The sequence below is a fragment of the Jaculus jaculus genome, chromosome 5 (assembly GCF_020740685.1).
Source record: "Jaculus jaculus isolate mJacJac1 chromosome 5, mJacJac1.mat.Y.cur, whole genome shotgun sequence".
NCBI classification, from domain to species: Eukaryota; Metazoa; Chordata; class Mammalia; order Rodentia; family Dipodidae; genus Jaculus; species Jaculus jaculus.
In genome coordinates this window covers 6,752,763-6,777,209 of record NC_059106.1, presented here as the reverse complement: position 1 = coordinate 6,777,209, position 24,447 = coordinate 6,752,763, and the positions used below count along the sequence as shown (strand labels likewise).

The 24,447-nt window shown below is 47.9% G+C and overlaps 1 pseudogene; it reads right to left on the bottom strand.

Moving 5' to 3' along the window:
* Positions 1-2,286, bottom strand: part of LOC101598729 — a 194,817-nt pseudogene extending 192,531 nt beyond the window's left edge.
* Between the last annotated feature and the right edge of the window lie 22,161 nt (positions 2,287-24,447).

Genomic DNA, 24,447 nt, shown 5'->3' with positions numbered 1-24,447 from the left:
ATGTGCATGGTCTTTTTGCTTGCTTGCTTACTAGAAAAGATCTCACTCTGTAGCCCAGGCTGGCCTAGAACTCATTATGTAACCCAGGCTGGTCTTAAACTCGCAGCAATCCTCCCTACCCAGGCTCCCAAGCACAAGGATTATAGGCATGAGCAAGCCATCATATCTTGCTATCCCTTTTAAAAAATATTTTTATTTATTTATTTGAGAGAGAGACAAACAGACAGACAGAAAGAGAGATCATAGGTGCACCAGGGGCTCCAGCCACTGCAAATGAACTCCACACTCATGCACCACCTTGTGCATCTAGTTTACTTGGGACATGGGGAATCGAATTGAGGTCCTTGGGCTTTGCATACAAACATCTTAACCATTAAACCATATCCCCAGCCCATCACCATCCTTTTTTAAAATAAAATTATGAGAGGGAAGTTGGGGAGATAGTTTGATCAGTAGAGAGTTTGCCTCGCAAAGGTGAGGACCTGAGTTCAATCCCTGGGACCCACGTAACAATGCTAGATGTGGTGTGCGCTTGTAATCCCTGTGCTGGCTGGCAAGGTGGAAACAGGCAGAGTCCTGGGGCTCACTGGTCAGACAGTCTGACCTAATTGGTAAGTTCTAGGTCAGTGAAATACTTTCTTTCAAAAAAAAAATGGGGCTGGAGAGATGGCTCAACAGTTAAAGCACTTGCCTGCAAAGGCAAAGGTCCCAGGCTCTATTCCCCAAGGCCCATGTAAGCCAGATGCACAAGGTGGCACATGCATCTGGAGTTTGTTTGCAGTGGCCAGAAGCCCTGGCACACCCATTGTTTCTCTCTCTCTCTCCCTCTCTCTATCTCTCCCCCCCTTCCTCTGTCAAATAAATAAATAACATTAAAAATATACTTTTTAAAGTGGACATTGTTTCTTAGGATGATACCCAAGGTTCTTCCTGCACACACAGATACACACATGCACACATGCATGCATAAAACTATCAAGGATAAGAGACTAGAGGGGCTGGAGAGATGGCTTAGTGATTAAGGCATTTGTCTGCAAAGCCAAAGGATTCCAGATCAACCCTCCAGGACCCATGTAAGCCAGATGCACAAAGGGGCACATGCATCTGGAGTTTGTTTGCAGTGGCTGGAGGCCCTAGCACATCCATTCTCTCAGATAAATGAAATATATTTTAAGAAATAAAAAGAATAAGAGACTAGAAAGATACATTTAGAGAGTACTTGTGAATGGATGATCACTGGAAGGGAGACTGTCTTGGATTTTAAAAATAAACTTAGACCCATTAATGAGGTGGGTACAACTAATTAGCCCAGAAAGAATAGCAGCTCTCTATTTTCTGCCTGTTTTCTCATTTGCCAAAAGCACCATAGACAATTTCTAAATATTGGCAATAACTCCAGAGTGCATTAAATAAATTATGCAGCAGGGTGGAATAATTGCAATGCCCATCCTTCCTTCTGTCACACCTTAAAATGTGTCCTGCCAGGGTGCGGTGTTGGTGATCAAAAGGTACTCAAATCCATTAGCTAGCTGCTCTCAAAGTACCAAGGACTAATGCTCCAATTAAAGCCATTTTGATAACCAAGGTAGGGTCTTGGGACAGCCACCGAGTGGAAGATGCCAACCTGAGGCTTCTCTTTCTTCCACTGCAATAGCTCCTTCCTCTGTGGCATTTCCTCCAGGAGACGATCTAGCAGGTGCAGGGCCCTGACTCACTGGGCAGTTAAGTACCTCACTGTCCTGGCCACAGAGCCACAGATGCAGGCTCCTTTGCACATAGGAGGTTCTGGAAATGTCTTTGGATGTACAGCTTCATGGGGCTCTGTCTGATTCACACCACCCCGTGAAAAGCCACCACACACCTGCTTCTCAAAAACAAACACACAGAGAGTGAGAATCGCCATGCAATGAGATCTGCTTCCAGCCAGTGGTCAGCAAATTGCACTGTGGTCTCTAACCAGGGAAACGCTCAACTTTAAGGCACAATTGTTTTGCCATTTAATGGCTCTAGGTTCCCTGGACCTAATATATTATGCCTCAGTTTCCTCAAATGTGAAAGGGGTATGACAATAATTCATAATGAGGTGTTTCAGCTCACGTGCCAGAGACCCAGGAAGTGATCGATGATGAAAACCGTAAGGGTCATGATGGTGACCAGATTGATCATGGTGGTGGTGAGGTTGGTGTTGGTTGTGATGGTGGCGATGCAGATGGGGTGAGGAATGTGGTGATGGAGATGACGGTGTGTGAGGAAGTGGAGGTGTCGTGGGGTCATGGTGATAGTCATGACGATGGTGAGAGAGAGGGGTGGTGGGGATATGGGAAATGTGATAATGCGGTGAAGATGACACCAGTGACTGCAGTGGTGATGGACAGAGATGACGAGGACGGAGGTGAGGACGATAACAAATGGAGTGGTGATGGGGACATGGTGGAGATGGGGATGATGAGGATGGAGATGAAGGCCAGGATGGGATGGTGGTGGTGGTGATGACAATGGTTGTAGGTTCCATCATCTACCTCCCAGAGTCCAGACCAAATAGCAGGATGACGGCCTGGCTTACGTTCAAGCCAGGGCTGTTTCTAAACACTCTACTGCCTTCTGATTGTCATTTCAATTCTCAACTTGTTTCTCGTCTCTTCTTATTCCCTCGGCAGATTGACACAAGTCTTCCTCCTGCCCGTCATGGTTTTATTCACTTTCCCTTTTTCTCAAGCATTTTGCATCTGACCTTCCTCACACAGCCCGGAATGATGAGCTGCGGGAGGAGCGCTGGAGTGTGAACAGCAAAGCCTGCTCACGTCCTAAACATCTGGTCCCTCAGCACTCCGCGCAGCTAATGAAATATGCAGAGGCCCAGCACTACAAACTGGCATCCAGAGGTCCCACCCTCCCTTCCCTTTCAATTTCCTTTTCCAGAATTTAATTCTCCAACATCAATTTCTGTTTGTGATAAATATTTAAGCACGCTGCCTGCCAGGCTTACAGAACAAAAGTGTTTTAGGCCACCAGGCTCCAGAGCTTCTGGCCACACAGCCAGCCAACCAGAGCCCCACACACGGAAGGCTCTCCCACGAGGACCTCTGCCTTTGACTTGTCCTCTGTGTCCAGTCAAATGCCACAACCAAGCCCCACTGCCTCCCAAACAGCTCTCCGCCCACTTCACCGCCTGCATTCACCAGGCCACCATCACCACTGTTGCGATCACCACCACTGTGTCCTCCATGAAGCACTGGTCCCCTCCAAGGCTTGTTCCTCCACAATGTCACATCCAAATCTGGCCACGTCTCTCTCCACCCAGCTCAAAGGCCTCCAAACGACCTGTGTCTTTACCGTATGAAACCCAAACTCAGTCCATCCTGCCCAGGGCCCGGTGGCCTGGCTGGCCTGTGCTCAGCCACTACCTTGCTGTCCATACCATTGGAGACCCCCACTGAGGAACGGCCCGAAGACAGAGCTGGGCACTGCCATCTGTAGAGTCCAACATACTACTTCCCTGTCCTTCCCACTGACTGTGGGCTGGTCAGAGCAGCTCAGTTGGGACCAGCAGTAAGGGTAGAGGAGGCAGCCCGGGAGCTGAGCCTGAGTCTGCTCCACAACTCTTCCCTTCCCTTACCCTTGTCATCCTCCTCAGGCTGCTTAGTGCTCCTTGGCCTGGCCCTGGTCCTCCACCCTCCTCTCTTCTTTTTCTCTTCCTCATTCTCTCTCTCTCTCTCTTTTTTTTTTTTTGTTTTTTTTGTTTTGTTTTGTTTTTTGAGGTAGGGTCTTGCTCTAGTCCAGGCTAACCTGGAATTTACTATGTAGTCTCAGAGTGGCCTTGAATTCATGACTATCCTCCTACCTCTGCCTCCTGAGTGCAGGGATTAAATGCATGTGCCACCATGCCCGGCCTCTTTCTCATTTGTAAGACAGGGCCCCATGTTGTGTAAGCTGGCCTCAAAATTGCTATGCAGTCAAGGATGACTTTGAACTTCTGATCCTCCTGCCCTTACATCCCAAGTGCTGAGATTGCAGGAATACCTACCACCAAGCTCAGTTTATGGGGTGCTGGGACTTGAACCCAGGGTTTCCTGTATGCTAGGTAAGCACTCTATTGGCCAAGCCACATCACCAGTTGCTCTTCCACTCTTTCTGAAGCATGTCTGAGATTTTAAATTTTTTTTTGTTTATTTTTATTTATTTATTTGAGAGCAACAGACAGAGAGAGAAAGAGGCAGATAGAGAGAGAATGGGCGCGCCAGGGCCTCCAGCCACTGCAAACAAACTCCAGATGAATGCGCCCCCTTGTGCATCTGGCTAACGTGGGTCCGGGGGAATTGAGCCTCGAACCGGGGTCCTTAGGCTTCACAGGCAAGCTCTTAACCACTAAGCCATCTCTCCAGCCCTTTAAAAATTTTTTTTTATTTTTTTTGTTTATTTTTATTTATTTATTTGAGAACAACAGACAGAGAAAGAGACAGACGATGTCTGGGATTTTTGACGTGTCAGAACACTGCTCCTGGGCATCCGGGCCTCTGAGGACACAGCTCATGATGTGGGGACCGCCAACAAGGACAGTCACACACAGCACGAAGGGTGTCCGCACGTCTGCGCCCTTTAGTGCCCTCTGGGCTCAGTCAGATTCCAATGAGGGCCCTCATCCTGAACAAAGGGAGTAAAAGCCCCCTCCTGTCACGCCGCATACGCCCGGGTAGCCTGTGAAGAGCCCTGACCGCCAGCTCGGGCCATAGACTGCATCTGCCCCACTCACCAAGCAGCTGCCAACTGCGTGCAGACGGCCAAGCAGGTGCCAAGTGAGGGCGTCTCCATCCATGGCGTGTGTGCTCCCGGGGTGCTGGCCCGGAGCCAGGCCTGTCGCTACATCCCATGGGCAGATTCCGAAGGCGCTGCTGCGTGGCACTGTGGACGCGGCAGCTGGCAGAGAAAAGCAGCCGGTTCTGTTCGAAAACTGGTCACCCCACAGGGTGCCTTAGGCTTCAAACGAATGTGCACATGTAAGCAGGCCAGCAGGGTCCCGGAGAAAAACAAACAAGTAAGGGGAACAGTTCTGCTGTGGGGAGGCAGCTGAGGGACCACAGCCTGGGACAGGGTAAGCAGGCACCCCAGGAACAGAGCCAGGAGAGGCCCTGAGGCAGGTCAGATAGAACTGTAAACTCAAGTTTCAGGAGACCAACTTCCCTCTGAAAATGATGGGAGGTTGGAGCAGGGAATGGAATGGAACCTGGTGGGACTCAGAGGTACTAGGTCACTCCAGCATCAGGTGGGAGGCTCCATGGTCACTCAAGTGCCCGAGGCTGGATGGACACTTGAACTAACACTTCATGGGGTAAGTGACTGGACAGGTTTGGTTCTGGAGGCACTTGCTGACATGGGCATAAGAGAACAGAGAGGCAAGGACAGCTCTAGACCTTTGCCTGGAGACCCTGCAAGGAGGGAGATGGTTCTATACAAGGAGTTTCCCATGATCTACCACTAATGCCTAAGAGAGCCTGCTGTCTTCTCTCCTGAACCCTCCAGCTGCTGGCAGGTCCAAAGACCATCTGAGGAGCCACATGAGGCCTACAAACTGCCCCACTGAAAGCAGGGGCTACACTCTGCTCCCCAGTCTGGACCCTGCATAGCTTCCCCACAAGACATGGCCCAGGCAGCTGTCTCCTGAGCCTGGGACAAAGGGCATCAGGCTTGCAGGCTGTTGGCAGAGGTGCTTTGGGTGCTGTTTCTCCTCTCAACCTTCCAGAACGGGCAGCAGGCATTCAGGTGGGCTCCAGGGAACCCGTGGGTACACTCTGTCAGGACCAGATGATCTTGCTTCTGCCCGCCCTACAGCATTCATGCCGTTTCATGTGGGATGATGCTTGGGGTTGGAAAGTTCTGGCCACAGATGCCGGTGTGGCTCCTGGTGCATGCCGCTGAGGGCCAAGCTCTCTGGCCCCATGTGTGGTGAGACTGCCGGGAAATGCTGAGTTCAGAGCGCTGCTTACACGGTGAGCCTGACAACCTGCACATGGTGATGGAGACAGACACTGAGGAGACTCAAAATGCACCAAGGCAGGAATCCAGAGGTGCTGAGAGCTCTACACTACAGTAGCCTTAAAGCACACCACCACGGCTCGGGGGGTTTTTCAGGAGAGGGGGCAGAAAGATCATAAGAGCCACAGAGTGGGAAGGAATACCCAGAGACATTGCCCCCGCCGCCAACAATGACTGACTGCAGCTCTCACAACTCCTAACACACAACCCCATGGTGAATACCAGCAACCCCACTGAGTAAGGCCCTCAGTGAATGGGGGCAGCGGAGAGGGAAATGAGGGTGCCAACACATGATGTGTCCATGCAAAGTTTCTACTTAGTAAAAAAAAGAAAAGGAGAGGAACTGCAAAAGCATTCATCTTCAACACTTTCCTCTCATCAGCTTAGCGCTTTGCAGCCAGGGCGGGGGTAACCGCCACGCGCCAATGATCAGCCATGAGCCCGGGGTGGAAGGCGGGCCGAGTGGGGGTGTCTGACACTCTCAGTAAAGCCATCGGCGCTCAAGGGAAAGTTTTAAACCAGCGGATCTATGAGCACTACACCCACCCCAAAGGCAGATGCAACGCACGCCGCAAGGGGCCCCTGTGGCCACCCGTAGAGCCGGCTGCGGGCTGCCAGGTGGTGACAAAGAGAAAGCAGCCACCTTCACAACGCGACGGGGCCGTCCCCAAGCCCTGCGCTGCCCGCAGTGAGACCCGGAGCCTGGCTGCCGTGACTGGGCTTTGACTGGATTCTGGGACTCCCCAAGATTTGCTACTCACCCCAAGGCTCCAGGGCTTCCTCATAGGGCTCAGACGTTGCAGCACGGCCCTTCAGGGCTCTGATAGCACAGATGCTGGCCGCAAGCCAGTCCGTGTGGGCTCATTTTTCATGGCTTAGCCTAGAGAGTTTTCCCTGCAGACTTCACCCACTTCCCTTGTTTCTAGTTTCTGTCTGCAGTTCTTCCTCGGGCTCCTGGTCCCGCTATCCTCCAGCCTTTCTGGAGCTTCAGGCAAACTAGTAGATAGCCCATGGTCAGCTTTGTCAGGATTGCCAATGGTGACCGTCTATCCACTGTCAGGCTTCCAGAGCTCTCTGGGCTTCCCTTGTCTAACAGCACGTTCCCCCGGCTCTCTTTGTCCGTGGGGGCTTGGGGCCTTTTGATTCCTTCAGCTTTCTTTTAAGCAAAATTCTGATAGGAGACAGGGGACTGGCCAAGTTCAGTTTCTCTCGCTTCAAAGGGATCCCTTCTTGCTTTTGATTCACCCGACCATCCATTCACTACACATGTATCGGGCATGCCGTGTGGATGAGAGCCTGGGCCAGGAACAAGGGGATTCAGAGGAGGCCAGATGTGAGGTGCCTTGTAGGGGGAGGAGAGAAAATGGGGACGGGCTGCTCAATGGGAGAGCTGCAGATTGTGTTCTACACTGCGAAGCCTGCACCCAGCCCTGCACTGCCAAGCTAGGACACCAAAGGCCTACCTGGCAGGTCCATTTTGTGGCCTGTATATGGCCAACGATAGCTCTGAGTGTGGCCCAACACAAAACCATAAGTTTACTTAAAACAATATGAGATTCCTTAGCATGTATATGTGTGTGATATGTGCATGTGGTGCTTGTATGTATACATGTTTGGATATGTATAAATGTGAGGGGGGTGTGCTCATGCACATGTGTCTACGTGCTTGTAGAGGCCAAAAGCTGACATCAAGTGCTGTTCTCAATCACACCATATCCTTTGAGGCAGGATCTCCCCCCTCTCCCCCCCCCCCCTATTCTCTGAATGTAGAGCTCACCAATTCAGCTAGATGAGCTACCCAGCAAGCCCTAAGGAGTCCCCTGTCTCTCCCTCCCCAGTGCTGGGATTACAGGCACATGCGGCCACGCTTGGCATTTCATACGGGCCCCGGGTATTTGAGCTCCTCATGGTGCCTGAGGCAGCGGGGGCTTGCCCTGCTGAGTCATCTCCCCAGCTCACATCCATCGCAGAGGCTTTCGTGATGGCTTCTGAAACTTGCATGGTGTGAACTTGGTAGCTGCCAGTGCCACAGTATCAGAAGATTAGACACACCTGGGATGTGCTCTTCCAATGGGGACACTGAGGTCACGGTGGCTGGCCAGGCCTGGGCCCCAGGCATGTTAGCTTTCTGTACCTCATTTTACCCTCTAGCATCCTCCTCATTCCCGGGGTGTCCCTGCCTCCTGCATGTCCTCCTCCCTGCCTGTTCCCTTCCTCTCTGCACCGCACACCCAGGTCCCCTCCAGCCCTCACTAACGCAGGTATCTGTTCCCATGGAGTCAGACTTCTGGACACACTGGTCAGGCAGGGACTGCCTAGAGGACTTAATTTTCAGGGTCTTCCGGGGTTCACCAACTGTCCCACCTCCATGCCTGCCCAGGGGGAGGGCCCACAGCCCAGCCCAGCTTGGGGCGGGGCGCCCTTTGCCAGCACGGAAGCAGTGTGTTGAAGCCTGCCTTTTGCCCACTGCCTTCTTCACCTGTTGTTTCGGCTTCCTCTGCCCGCCTTTGCCAGCCTCACCCTTCAGAATCCGTAAGCTTGTGCGCCCTCCTCCTCACCCGGCTTGTACGCCCGCAGACGCTGCCTCCCACTTCCTTTGGAAGGGGAAAAGTATCCGTAGGCGAGGAAGCCAGTTCCCGCAGACAACCTAGGCAAAATGCCTGGGCCGCCTGTCACATTTGATTTTAAAAGATAATTCTATTTTGAGCCGAAGAATAATGAAAAGACATCCCCAGCTGTCCTGGAAAGAACTCTCTTCTAACGTCCCATCAGCCCACACGCCCCAGCACCCGAGGTGTCTCTGCGGCCGCCGTCTGGGTGGCCCCGGTGCCTTTTTCAGTGACGCCCCTGCCCTTGCCAAGGCTCACACCCCTCCTTCTTGTCCTGAGTGAAGCCCTGTGCCTCCCTCCCTCACCAGGAAAGCTCTCTTCCCCTCCTCGCCCACCCAGAGGCCCTCCCCGGACACCTGCCCTGCCGTCCATCTGTCGCATCCCAGCCCCGTTACTCGGGCGCTGGGCCCGCAGGGTCGGACCCGCTCGGGCTCGGTCGGCCCGTTCTGAGTGAAGGAACCTGTGCGCGGCTCACATGCCAGCAGTATGTCATGTCTCCTTGGTGGGTAATTGAGGGCCGAAGTTATTGTCAAAGCAAAAAACAAGAAAAAAATATATTGAAAAAAAAAAACAGCTCTCACCTCAAGGAGAATAAGTGATTTTGTTTTGCTTTGTTTTCTGGAGCCAAATACAAGTGACCGTGGCCCGGGAACACAGATTCAGATAGCTTGTTCTAATGTGCTGACAGTTGCCTAAAGTTTTTACAGAAATAGAACAAAGAGAGTCACACATCAAGGCACTCAAATACATTGTTGGGAGCATCAGGCTGCAGCAAGGCAGGGGAATCTCTGTTCAAGGCCTCAGCTGCTACCTGATGGCATTCTTAGCTTTTGGGTTGGTGGAGGCTAAGGGTCTGTGTGTACATTCCAAAGGATTTACCTAAGCTTCACAGGGTGTCAGGTCATCACAAAGAAGCGGGCAGTGAATGGCCACTTAAGGGGCTAATGGCCCAAGATAAATTGACTCTGGACCTGTAGCCTGCCAACTCCCCATAATCACACGGGCATTCGTGGTCAGTCTTGAATGCCTCACAAAGGTGTGGATTCTTTCCGGGAGCTTCATTTCACGTGGCAGAGAGAGGAGGGTGGCAGCTGAGGGCCAGCCTCCTGCGCCGCTGCCAGCTTTCCCACCGAACCGAGAGGCTGAAGCTCCCAGCACGCCGCACCATGGCCGGAGCTCGGGAATGGAGAACCACCCGCCCGTCTCGCCTCTAAGGCCGAGTCCCACACCTGGCCCCAGAGCTACACCTGCTGGAAGAAGGAAAATTCCACGTGTTCAGTGTGCATGGCAGGAGCCCAGCGGGGGGGCCTTACTGAAATCCAGGAAAAGAATACCCAACCTTTATTACACCCTCTCCAGGGCTCTGACTCAGGTGTTCCCTCTACGAACCTGATGAAGGTTCAACCATCCAGTCTGTCTTTCAGGATGTAGAATTTTGTGCTACCATTGCCATTTTGGTCCAGCTGAAATTAAGAGTAATTGAGGAAATGAGCAAGGGTGCTGCTTTCTTGGTGAACCTGGTATCTGAACCTGGTACCAGCACAAGGGTGAAGGAGATAGACACAGAGAACACTCAACTCCTACCAAACCAGAGATCCAGAGACACAGAGGTTTCCAAGACCTCATCACTGAAATAGACCTAAAACGAACACAACAAGGGTTGGGAAGATGCCTCGGTTAGTAAAGTGCTTGTCAGGCAAGTGTGAGGACCTGAGTTTGGTCCCCAGGGCCCATTACAATGTTAGGTACGAGGTGGGTGTGTCTGGAATCCCCACTCGGGGGAAGTGGGGACAGTAGGAATTCCTGGGGTGCGCTGCCTAGCTAGTCTAGCCAAATCAGCGAGCTCTGGGTTCATGAAGAGATTCTGTCTGAAAAGAATAAGGTAGAGAGAGTGCATGAGAGAAGCCTAACACCAACCTCTGGCCCCCACACACATGAGCACACACATGTACACGCATTCCAATTTGAAAAAAAGACAATCTAGAGGAGGAAAGAGTGAGAAGTTCTGAGTAATTTACATGAGTCACATTCCTCAATGAATATTGAAGGCTGAATTCATGGGTTTAAATTGATAGATTAAGGCTGGGGTATAGTTGATTTCATGTTCATTACAAAGCATTTATAAAAACAAGTTAGTGGCTGCATGGCACTTGACCATGAAATTTATTTAAGAGAGTTAGTTAGCTTCTGCCATTGAATTTGAAGACTAAGATTAAGTTTAAAGGCATTTAGAATTATTGAAAACTCTTATAGTTAGATAGGCCATTTTCAGATAAACACATTATATAAATGGTTAAAAATGAACATGAAGCTGAGTGTGGTGGCACACTCTTAATCCCACCACTCGGGAGGCAGAGATAAGAGGTTCGTCATGTGTTCAAGGCCATCCTGAGATTACATAGTGAATTCCAGGTCAGCCTGGGCTAGAGTGAAATACCTTGAAAACCCAAAAGAAAAAAAAAAAAAAAAGTTCTTCATTATTTTCCTGTCACAAACATTGTGCACTTTTAGCAGGTACAAAATCTACCTCGGACATGGGTGGGAAGATTTTCTAGTTTCTTAATGCAAAATGTGAGGCAGCATTCCTTTCCTCAGCAGATCAACTGGACCATCCTCTACAGACAAAAACACAAAAAGGGATGGTGGGAGGAAATTCAAGAGAATAAACTCCAATGTGCAGTCAAGTTCCAGAGAGCCATCAGTGGAGTACCACTTGCTGATATCACGGCCAAGAGGAATCAGAACCCAGAAGTTAGGAAGGCTCAATGAGAGAAGGCTATCAGTGCTGCCAAGGAAGCAAAAAAGGCCAAGCAGGGCTGGAGGAATGCTTTAGCAGATAAGGTGCTTGTCTGCAAAGCCAAGAGACCTTGGTTCGATTCCCCAGGACCCATGTAAGCCAGATGCACAAGGAGACACATGCATCTGGAGTTCATTTGCAGTGGCTGAAGGCCCTGGTGTACCCATTCGCCCATTCTCTCCCTCTCTCTCCCCCCCCCCCTCTCTCTCTCTCTCTCTCTCTCTTTCTCTCTCTCTCTCTCTGATGCTTTCTCTAATAAATGAATAAAATATATATATATTTTTTAAAAAGGACAAGCAGGCCTCCAAGAAGACAGCAATGGTGGCTGCTAAGGCTCCCACGCCTGTGAACGCTCTGCTCCCAGAGTGGGTGAAAAACACTAACTGGTAGATCAGATTTTTAAATAAAGATCCATCTAGAACCTAAAAAAATAAACGTGAGGAAGGGGGCAGTTCACATTTTACTTTGTTACTTTAAGCCTTTCATTATGTGTCTTTATTCACATGCTGACAATTTTCATGTATGATGAATTCCAAGCAGCAGGGACAGAGACATAATGTTACGTGGCAGCCTTTGTCTCGCACTGAAGAAGGGACTCAAGGAACCGACCTGGCCTTCCCTCCTCGCCGCCCTGCAATCTGGATGACACGAAGAGCATTTGCTTCATGGGCCCTGTGAACTTCATGTGATTCTGATAATGCCATCACGTGTATAACATGCATTTCAAGGGCAGAACTCTTCACACTGTGAGAACCAGGGCAATGGTATGAACCACAGCTGGGGCTTCAGCTCACACAACCCCTCCAGTCACTTCCCCTCACCTCCCAGGCCCTGCCAGCTCATCCCTCCTTCTAGCAACATCCTCCACTTCCTCAAGAGCTTGGCTTCCCTGGGAAGTTGTGGCCCCACGGTGCATTAGTGATGCAGACCTACACGTGGGGTAAGCCGACCCTTGGAGTAAAAAAAAAAAAAAAAAAAAAAACTCCATATGACATAACTGCCCCCAAACCTGACATGATGTTATTTATCTGCCCACTCGGTACTCACTCAAAAATGAATTTCAGGGAGCTGAGAAGATGGCTTGATGATTAAAGCACCACAAGCCCGCTGACCGAGTTTGACTCCCCAACACTACTTAAAGCCAGAAACAGTGGCACACATCTGTCACCCCAATGTGCCTGTAGCAATGGGAGGCAGAGCCAGAAGAATTTGAACTCACAGCCCAGCTAGTCTGGCCTGCTGGTGCCAAAACAGCAAGAGAGATCCTGTCTCAACCAAGGTGAAAAAGGTGGAACCAAGACCTTGAGGTTGTCCTCAGACCTCCACACATGCACCATGGCCCACGTGTGCTCACTCGAATAAACAAAAAGAAAGAAATATGATGAAGAGATTTCATTGTTATTTCAGCCTTTCGTGTGCGGATGTGTGTGGGCACACAGGTGCGTACATCTACTCAGAAGCGGGTGCTGCGTGTGTTCTTCAAATGCTCTCCACCTTTTTTTTTGAGTCAGGTTCTCTCAACGGACTTGAGAGTACTGTTAGCTAGCCAGCAAGCCCCAGGGAGCCTCCTGCCTCTGCGTCTCCAGTGCTGGGATGACAGGTGCACGCCCCCCGGCCCAGCTTTTATGAGGTGCTGGAGACCCAAACCCAGGTTCTCACGTTTATGCTGCAAGTGCTTTACTGACTGAGCCATCTCCCCAACTCCTCAATTTTTTATATTTTAATTAATTTATTTATTTGAAAGAGAGAAAGAGGGAGAGAGACAGAGAGAATGGGCATGCCAGGGTCTCCAGCCACTGCAAACAAACTCCAAATGCATGCGCCTCCTTGTGCATCTGGCTTACATGGGTCCTGGAGAGTCAAACCTGGATCTTTTGGCTTTGCAGGCAAAAACCATCTCTCCAGCCCTGCTCAAATATTTTTAAACCCCGATTTCCTATTATTTATGGCCCATTTCAGCCAGGTAAAATTATATGTAATTGAGATCTGGAAGTAAGGGTGGAGAGGGCTGGATGATGTTTCAGTTACTTTCTCATTGCTGGGACAAAATCCCCCCAAAAGAAGCAGCTTATGGAGCTGGAGAGATGGCTGAGCACTTAGGCATTTGCTGCAAAACCAAAGGACCTCAATTTGATTCCCCATGAGCCATGTAAGCCAGATGCACAAGGGGGCCCATGTGTCTGGAATATGTTTGCAGTGGCTGGAGGCCCTGGTACACCCATTCTCTCTCTCCCTCTCTCTACCTCTTTCTCTCTCTCAAATAAATAAATAAAAATAAAGTCTTTTTTTTTTAAAGGGTGGGGGGGAGGCGTTCAGTTTGACCTAGAGTTCCTCACGGTGGACTCCATCAGGCCAGGGAAGTATGTCAGGCCAGAGCAGGAAGCCTGAGTCACACTGTCACACCAGCATACAGACAGCAGAGGGTGAGCAGACGTGGACCTGAGCTATGACACCTAAAGGCCATCTCCCAGGAACCTGCATTTCCGTAGAGGTTCCATAACCTTCTCAAGCAGGGCTGCTTTGCTGGGTGGAGATCAAGAGTTCAAACACAGGAGATTATGAGAGCCATTTTACATCCAAACCACTACAGAGGATGTGGCTGCCAACACCAGCCGAGTGTTCCAGGACTTCAAATCTCCCACTTGATGCTTATGAAACACCCACAGAGAGGAAAAGCAGGCTTGGTTTTCGTCACTGGATTCAGAACAACCTGGGCTGTCCTATCCAAATTCAATGCAGTTTCTACTCTAATTTTCAACATCCCTAAATATGATGATTAGTGTGTGTGTGTGTGTGTGTGTGTGTGTGTACACATGCACTAGAAGTGAGCAGTTAAGTACATTTGCAATTTTTAAATAAAACATCCACAAGCATGACTTTTATTCATGTGTGATGAAACTTTGTTGGAATTTCTAGTGATTCAATGACAAGTTAATTGCACTAAAGGTTAAAGAAAATTTTAGATCTCAATAGAAGAATTGGGTTCTGACTTTCAAGTCACAAAAATAGAGTTTAAAGGCTTTTGAAGATGAGAAGGTGTTTTAGATTAGACCAACTAAAGATCCTGTGAACTTGAACCTCTCTGTGTAGCTCATACAAGTGTGCTTAAAACCAGCCTCCAGAAGGTCTATAAGTAACCAAAGTGAGGTGACAAAGGCCACATGAACAAACCTAACCATGAAAGTTGATTTACTGTTACTATAATAAAATGCTAGAGGCCGGGTGTTGTGGCACACACCTTTAATCCCAGCATTCAGGAGGCAGAGGTAGGAGGATTGCCATGAGTTCAAGGCCATCCTGAGACTCCATAGTGAATTCCAGGTCAGCCTGGACCAGAGTGAGACCCTACCTCGAGAAAAACAAACAAACAAAAAAAGTGCTAGAGGTTAAAAAACTTAAGAGGTTTACCTCACAGTCTTAGAAATTTGAAAGTCCAAGATCTAGTGGCCCCCATGGATTTGACTCCTGATGACAGCTCAGCAGTGGTGGCATTGGTGGCATTAGAGGGGGTGGCATATGAGATGGAGCAATCACATGGCCAGAGAGAGGGAGAGGGAGAGCAAGGGACAGAACCAGGTGCGGTCTTTAGAAGAACTTCTCACGAGAGCTGACTCAGTGTGCTGTAAGGACTACCTGGTTCTTTCTGATGCAGGGCACCCAATGTCATACCACGCAGCCCTGATTACATGCTCCTGCTCCCCTCCACGGCACCACACTGGGGACCAAGCTTGCAGCGAGTGACATGGACCTTCGGAGAAGAAACCACATCAAAACCCTAGCAAGCCTGAAACAGACAACAAACACTGATCAAATAAACACATCAAAGATTTGCAGCAGTGTACTTGAAAGGATATTGATCCCTGAAAGATAGGGGACATATGATGAGCCCTCAAAGTGGCCTGGTTTGCTGTCCTAAGAGAGGTCAAAACAAAGGAGTTGAGCTGAGGAGGAGTCTAGACACAGGAGGTGAGCTGAGGAAGACTCTAGAAGACTCCTATCACAATACCTTCTCACTGCTGATTCAGAACACGTGACCAGGAGCAGCTCATGGGAGGAAAGGCCTACAGCTCAGAGGGGAAGCTTCATGATGGCAGCTGCGAGTCACATCTTGTCACATCAGCAGCAGGGAGAAAGCAGCAAGCGTGACTTAGACAGTTCCAGTGAGTGGGCTGGATTATAAAATCCCAAGACCATCATCCCCAATGACACACCTCCTCCAATAAGGCTCCACCTTACAAGGGCCCACCAGCTAGGGACCAAGTATTCAAAGCCTGTGAGCCTAGACAGAACATTGCATTCAAACCACCACAACTCCCAAAGTAGAGGAAGTGGGGCTGAGAGTCCAGGATGACCAAGACCTCTACATGTACAGAACAGAGCACTGAGCATGAGGAAAATGCTTGGAAAGAAAACTTGATCACTGTGGAACAACTCTAGCTGAGAAGTGATCAGTGCCTCCTCCTGAGAAAACTCCTCGCGGCCAGGGAAAGAACCACAGGACTGGAGGTGCCTGACTCCCAAGCAAGGCTCAAAGCTGTCCTACACCTCAAAAGCCATGAGGCCTCAGTGACGCGGGTACTCCAAGAATAGCCAATGCTCATCACAGATCTGAGAAAGAATCAAAACAGTCCAGCAGGTTATAAGTATTAACTTGGTCTCAAAACAGAGTTTGAAAGTTTTTACAAATATTTTTTTAAAATTTTATGTATTGATTTGAGAGACAGAGAGGCAGAGAGAGAGAATAGGCATGCCAGAGCCTCCTGCCACTGCAAATGAACTCCAGATGGATACCTTGTGCACCTGGCTTACATGGGTCCTGGGGAATCAAACCTGGGTCCTTAAGCTTAGCAGGCAAGTGCTTTAACTGCTAAGCCATCTCTCCAGCCCCAAGAATATTTATGTGAATACAAAAATATCCAGCATGCAGTGATGTAAGACTCGCAATGCCCAGTGCCAGCCAAAATCAGCAGGTGCGTAGAAGCAAGAAAACAGAACTGACAGAGAGGACAACCCATCACTCAAGCCTGACCCACAGCAGGCACACGTGTTACAGTGAGCAGATTAAAACATACAAACCAGGGATGGAGAGATGACTCAGTGGTTAAGGTGCTTGCCTGCGAAGTCTAACAACCCAGGAGACATTTCCCAACCCATGTAAAGCCAGATTCACAAAGTGACACATGCATCTGGAATTCATTTGCAGAGGCTACTGCCTATATCTCTCTGCCTGCAGATAAATAAACAAATTTTAAAATCAACAAAGTAGCAAATACAAGGTCACTTAAAAATATTTAATTAGCCCCCAAAAAGGCACAGAAAGACAGAAAAGATCAAAAAATGGATGGAGTCACCATAAGACAGGTAGAAAGAAAGTTGAATTAACCCTAACACTATTGCTAATCACATTAAATATAAATGACCTAAATACCTCTAATTCAGTGAACGGTGTTGTTCACTTGCATAAAAAAGCAATATCAAGCTACCATCAATCACTGGGTATAAGAGGGCCTACACCTATCAAACTGTCTATCAAAAAAGTAAGTGTTATCTCAATTTTCTGGGTGCTAACTTACTCTCCATTGGAGAATCTGCTTCTCTTTTCCAGATAGATGCAGATCCTAAGAAGAGAGCTGCCCCAACATACCTCAGAAGGGGCCCAACTGAAACGAAGGACAACTGGCGAAATAAGCAAGGGTGATGTTTTCCTGTGAACTGGATACCAGCACAAAGGGGAAGGAGATCAATGCAGAGAAAAATCAACTCCTACCAAATCAGAGAGCCAGAGCCTCAGAGGCCCCCAACACCTCAGCACTGAAGCAGACCAAAAATGAACCCAACATGGCTCAGGGAAATCTTGTGGAAGAGGGGGTGGAAAGAATGTCAGAGTTACATGTTGGGTCATGATTTTCAGAGACATTTATCATACTAATAACTGGGGGCTAACTCCACAATGCACAACCCATTTTCAATAACAAGGAGGGTCTAATGGGAGGGGGTAGATCACAGATGAGCCTAAATAATGGTACCAAACTGCCTGTATCTACTGAAAAGAAAACTAATAAATTAAATTAAAAAAAATAATAAAATAAAAAAAAATAAATAAAAAAGCAATATCCAGCTCCATATTGACTATAAGAAATAATGTTAAGGGGTTGATGATGCCCATCAGTAAAAGCCACTTGTTTACAAACCCTGATGGCCTGGGTTTGATTCCCTAGTACCCAAGTAAAACCAAATGCACAAAGTGGTACATATGTCTAGAGTTCATTGCACTGGCAAGAAGTCTTAACATGCCCATTCTCCCTCCCTCCCTCTCTCTCTCATAAATAAAATAAAAACATGAAATTTTGGGGATTTTTTTGAGGTAGGGCCTTGCTCTCTAGCCTAGGCTGACCTGGAATTCACTATGCTGTCTCAGAGTAGCCTCGAACTCACAGTGATCCACCTACCTCTTTCTCCCCAAGTGCTGGAATTAAAGGTGTGCGCCACCATGCCTGGCTTGAGAATGAAAATATATATATATATATATACATACATATATATATATATAATTATATATATATATATATAATTTTTTATGAGAGAAAGAGAGTTGGCATGCCAAGGCCTCTAGCCACTGCACTTGAACTCCAGACATGCCACCTTGCACACATGCATGACCTGTGTGCATGTGTCACCTTGTGCATCTGGCTTACGTGGGTTTTGGGGAGTCGAGCCTGGGTCCTTAGGCTTCGCAGGTAAGTGCCTTAACTGCTAAGCCATCTCTCTAGCCCAAAAAGTATTTTTAAAAAGAAATAATATTGAACAAAGCTCTAAGATTAACAAAAAAAAATTTAAGAGGAAAATATATGCTATGCTAAAGGCCCCAAGCAAAAGAAAGCTGGAATGGATGCATTAATATCAGACAAAGTAGGTCTTTGAGCAAATAATGTATTAACATCAGCCAGAAAGTTTATTTTCTAATAAAGTGGTCATTTCATCACAAACATGAAAACTTTCTCATTTATGCTTCTCAGAGAGCTTCAGACTAAGAACTAGCAACCAAACAGAAGTAAAAGGAGCAATAGGTCAGTCAACACTTATAGATTTCAAAACCCATTCTCAGTGATCAATAGCATAAGTAGACAGAAGATCAGTCAGAACACAGAAGATTTCAACCACACTATGAACTAATCTGACCTAAAGTCTATCTGTGGAGCACTCTACAGAATCAAAGCAAAATACATATTCATTTCAAATTTTCTCAAAACATCACTTAGTTAAGCCCTATTTTGGACAAATAAATCTGTTCAAATTTGAGAGAACTGGATTCAGGGAATACAAAATCTGTTCCCTGCCAACAAAAGGAATCGTGTTAGAAACCAATGACAGAACAATAGCTGAAAGTCCCCAAATATCAGGATGCTGAGTGACACAGGCAACAAAGAAGCAAGCAAAAGCTAAAATTAGGAATCATCCAGAAGTGAATAAAAATGAAAACATACATTTAAAAATGTGCTGCTTGAAGAAAGATGAAAAAATTATAGCACTAATTCCCTGTATCAGAAAACAAGAAAGAAAAGCCAGTGGTGGTGATTCGTGGGCATAATCCCAACCCTAGGAGGCTGAGGCAGGAGGATGGTGAATTTGAGACCAGCTTGGGCAAGATAATAAGGCTCTATATCAAAACAAGGCAAAAGGTAGAGAAGATAGAGGAAGGAGGAGAAGTGAAGGAGAGGGGAGGGAGGGGAAAAGAGAGAAGAGGAGGGGAGGAAAAGGGAAGGGAACAGACAAGATGAGACCAGACATCAATAATCTCAAATCCAGACCATCAAGTCCCACCTTCTGAAATTAAAAACAAATGAAAATTTAGCTTAAAGTAGAAGAAGGAAAATAAGAGAAATATAGAAAATGAATAAAACCAAAAGCCAATTCCTGGGACATTATTATATTATTAAACTGGAATAAGAGAAAGAGCGATCAGAAACTGCTAAAATCACAAAAAGGAAAAATGACATCTCTCCAGACATGAAGAGAATAATAAGAGAACGTCACCTGAATTTCATGTCTGTAAGGCTGGGGAGATAGCTCACTTGGTAAAATGCTTCCCATGCGAGCATGAAGATTTACACTTGATCCCTCAACCCCGTGTACAAGAGCTGGCGTGCACTTGTAATCTCGGCACTGGGGAGGGATCCACCTATCTCCCCTGGGTTGCTGGACAGTCAGTCTAGCCTAATTAGTGAGCTCCAGGCCAATGACAACCTTGTCTCAAAAAAAAAAAAAAAAAAAAAAAAAAAGCAGATGACGGGCTAGAGAGATTTCTCAGTGGTTAAGGCACTTGCTTGCAAAGCCAAAGGACCCAGGTTTGATTCTCCAGTACCTACGTAAAGCCAGATGCACAATGTAGTGTAGGTATCTGGAATTCATTTGCAGTGGCAGGAGTCCCTGGCACGCCCATTCTTGATCACTCTCTCTCTCTCAAATAAATAAATATTTTTTGGGGGGGGTTCCGAGGTAGGATCTCACTCTAGCTCAGGCTGACCTGGAATTCACTATGTAGTCTCAGGGTAGCCTCGAACTTATGGCAATCCTCCTACCTCTGCTTCCCCAGTGCTGGGATTAAAGTTGTGAGCCACCACACCCAGCTTAAATAATTTTTTCTTTTCTTTTTTTTTTTTTAATATTTTTTGTTCATTATTTATTTATTTATTTGAGAGTGACAGACAGAGAGAAAGACAGATAGAGGGAGAGAGAGAGAATGGGCGAGCCAGGGCTTCCAGCCACTGCAAACGAACTCCAGACGCATGCGCCCCCTTGTGCATCTGGCTAACGTGGGACCTGGGGAACCAAGCCTCGAACCGGGGTCCTTAGGCTTCACAGGCAAGCGCTTAACCGCTAAGCCATCTCTCCAGCCCTTAAATAATTTTTTCAAGGTAGACAAAACCCAAGGAACAATACCCAAGGTCATCCTCTGGCCTCCACATATACATGCACACACATACACATATATAGCCATGCATACACCCACATGCACATCCACATACAAATCAATTCAATTCATGTCTGCCTAGAACCTATGAATTGACTTACCTAGAAAGAGTTTTGCAGATGTAATCAAGCTAAAACAGCATAATTCCAGGATAAGGTGGCCCCCTAAGTCTAATGATGGTATCCTTGTATGAGAGAAGTTTGAACATAGAAAGACACATTGTGGAGAGCCTCCATTATAAGACAGGAGGAGACTGGAATAAAACACCAGAAAGCCGAGGACTTCTGACGACTCCAGCCACCCACCAGAAGTAAGGCGAGAGGCAAGCCGAAGCTTCCTCAAAGCTTCCACAAGGAGCCAACAGTGCTGACCCCTTGATTGTAGACTTGTAGCTTCCACTAACATTAGACAATAAATTTCTTTTATTTTAAGACACCCATACTATGGTAACTTGCTATGGAAATCTTAGGAAATTAATATAATTACAAATGTATTTGTGCCAATATATTGGAAGTTTATACCAAATAAATAAATTTCTTGAAAAAAAAAAAAACAGCTACCAAAGTTTGCTACAAAAGAAACAGATTCATTTATCCCTCCATGGAATTGCAATTAAAGCTTTTCCATAGAGAAGACTCCAGGCCCACATGAACTCACTGATGAATTCTACTAAACATTTAAGGATGTAATAATTCCAGTTCCAGCAAAAAACAAATGTGCTGAAAACAGAAAAGAGAATCTACTTCCCAGCTGGTTATATAAAGCCAGCATTGCCCTGTATGTGCCAATTAATCTTCGTATCAACTTGGACTTACAATCACCATGGAAACACACCTCCGGGCATGTCAATGAGGGTGTTTCCAAAAAGGTTTAACTGAGGGGGAGACCCACCGCGAATGGGAGTGGTACTCTTCCACGGGCTGGGATCCAGAGCTGAGTAAGAAGACAGCGAGCTGAGCGCCAGCATCCATCTTTCCTGCCTCCTGATCGCAGACACAATGTGACCAACGTTGCACCGGAGCAGACACTCGATACAGTAAGACAAGAGAAAGAAATGACAGCGTCCAAATTGGAAGGAAGGAGGTAAACACGCTCCATTCACAGACACGATGATTTTCTATGTGGAAAGTCACAGGGGGAAAACATTTCTATGAACCAAAACTAATGATAAATGTAGTAAGCTTGCAGGCCTCAAGAGTGGCAAGCAAACCAAACAGATTGTATTTGTATAAACTAGCAATAAATATCATAATTTTAAAATAGTATCAGAAAAAAGGCATGTGGGGGGAAATCTGACGTACGATCTGGAAGCTGCAAATAGTGCGGAACAAAGCTGAAGCGGACACGGCAGGCTCGTGGGTCCCGTGGTTCCGCGCCACCAAGACGTCGTTCTCTTCAGGAACCCGTCCCTGGCCAGCATAGCTATCTGTGCACGTTAGCAAATGGTTCTAAGTGTATATATAAGTTCCAAGATCTAGAATACCTAAGACAACTTTGCAAACAATGACCAACACTCATCAATGTCAAGATTTACAATAAGACTGCAGCAATGATAAGAAGGAATCGACAAGCCGGGCATGGTGGCACACGCCTTTAATCCCAACACTTGGGAGGCAGAAGTAGGAGGATCGCCGTGAGTTCGAGGCCACCCTGAGACTACAGAGTGAATTCCAGGTCAGCCTGGGCTAGAGTGAGACCTTATCTTGAAAAATGAGAAAAAAAAAAAAAAAAAAAAGAAGGAATAGATAATGCAAGAGAAGAAAGTAGAGTCCTTTTTTATATTTCTTCCTCTGCTCCTTCTCCTTCTACTCCCCTTCCTCCTCCTGCTCTTCTTTGTTTTCTGGATCAGGATCTTGTTTAGTAGCTCAAGATGGTCTCAAACTCTCCATCTTCATGCCTTAGTCTCCCAAGTGCTGAGATTACAGCCCTGTCAGACAGAATCCTTTTAAAACACCTTGGCAGTGAGTGGGCACAGATGCAAGCCACCCAGGGCTCTACACGTGTCCTCAGCTTGCTCCAATCTGTCTCTGCCCAGATGTACCTCCAACACCCGTGTCCTCTGCCATGACGAGGTTTAGACCCTTGCCTGGGGTCCATGTGAGCTTAGCTCCAAGAAGGCAGCCCTGCCAGGATCCAAGTCCCATTGCCATGCAACACAAGAGAACTCTGGGCATGACTGAGAGCCGGTCCATGATGCGTGGCTACAAGCAGGTCACTGACCTCACACAGTCTGTGGCTTGGGAAGAAGAAAATCCCACAATGACCCTCTAGGTCTCCAGGAAAAGCATCTCAGAAGGGTTAGTGTGTGGTGTCAACCCCACCCATGATGCATCACCTCACTTGGCCAAGGCAGGTCTTTAAGGTCACCTAGGGAAGTGGTACAAAGCCAGTGTGGAAGACAAGTAGGAATCAACTCAAATTGCACTGAAGTCTTTTGTGCTGAATGCTGCTCTGTAGGGTGGACCACGAGGACAGAGATGGACATGGAACACTGTGGCAGGGGTACATGACGGAGCAAGGTGGTCTGACTCCCAAGTAAAGAGCATCCTCACGCCTGTGCCAAAGGACAGGCAGGTGCAAAGTCAGACAACTGCCCACAGAAAGAGCCGCAGAGGTCAGTGCTGTCCAGAAGTGGCTCCTCATGGAGCTGTTCCCTGCCCCATGGCTGACTGATCCTTCCAGCCCTCCCTGATTGCCACCAATGTCTCATGAGCTTGGGAGTTAACACCCAGGCGTGGGTAAGAACTTAAATCAGGGTGTCCTGCCTTGGGGTACGTTGCTACCTCGCTCCTGAGATGCATGCTTGCAGTTGGCTGGCCACCTTCCGAAGGTCTTGCTTGGACCTGGGAAGGATGAGCGGTGTGAGCTGAACGGCCCAGCGGGGAGCCGAGGAGACGCTCAGCAGATACAGGGCTCGCTTCTGCCGCACCCGCCTGAGGACCTGGGCTTGGATCCCCAGTTTCCCAAGTGAAATGCTAGGCATGGTGGCACATGCCTACAGCCTCCATGCTGGGGAGGGACGACGGAGAAATCCGGTGTTCCCGGGATTCCTGGTCAAACCACGTCACTGAGCCTTGGGGTTAGCGAGAGACCCTGTCTCGGAGAATAAGATGGAAAACCACTGAGGAAGAACCTCAACATTGAGCCCAGGCTTTCACGTACACACGGCATACACACGCATACACACACACACATACGTGTACTCACACAAATACAAACATGTCTACACCACATGCACACTGCACACTACACACACACACACACACACACACACACATACCATCAGGAAACCTCCAGGGAATGGTGGGATGTTTCCTGTGCTGGACAGCAGCCCCTCATCTGCTGGTGTCCACGGTTAACCACTGTCTCATGAGCTCAGACACCAGACAGGCTTCTGCGGGAACCTTGCCAAGGAGCGGGGACAGAGGCCACATGAAAAGCTAATGTGGATGTCTTTGCTGGGGTGAAATGATCAACTCGAATTATTTAGAGGGTGTATCTGAGCCAGATGTGGGGATGACCACCTCCAGCAGAGCTATGCACAGAAGCCTAAAGCTTCCTTGCCAGACTCCTTCTGTTCTTCTGCACTTTGATAAATGATTCTGTTAGTGGCTTTATTTGATCTTCTTTAAACTTGAGAAATGGGCTTAGCAATTTACTCAAAAATAAAATATTGTTCTTCATATATCTAAATTCCCCTATGATGATGTTACAGACCTGGAGTCTGGTGCTTTCTTTCCTGCCTCTCTCCTGATGTTGTTTAGCTTTGTGGGAAGTGAGTTTTCTGCTTGTTTATTTTGCAGTCTTTCCATTCTTCCCTGGTATTATTAGGGCCGGGGAGAGCTTCTCAACACAGACTTCTGTGGCTATCATCCTGATATCTTGTTTATGCGCTGTAGTTCTTTTCTGGGGAACAGCTTACTCAGAATTTCTGTGTGGGGCTGGGAGGCGCCTTGGGCTGTAGAGCGCGCACCAGGCGAGCGTGAGGACCTGAGTGCAGATCCTCAGAACTCGCACGGCTGCGCAGCATGGCCGTGTGA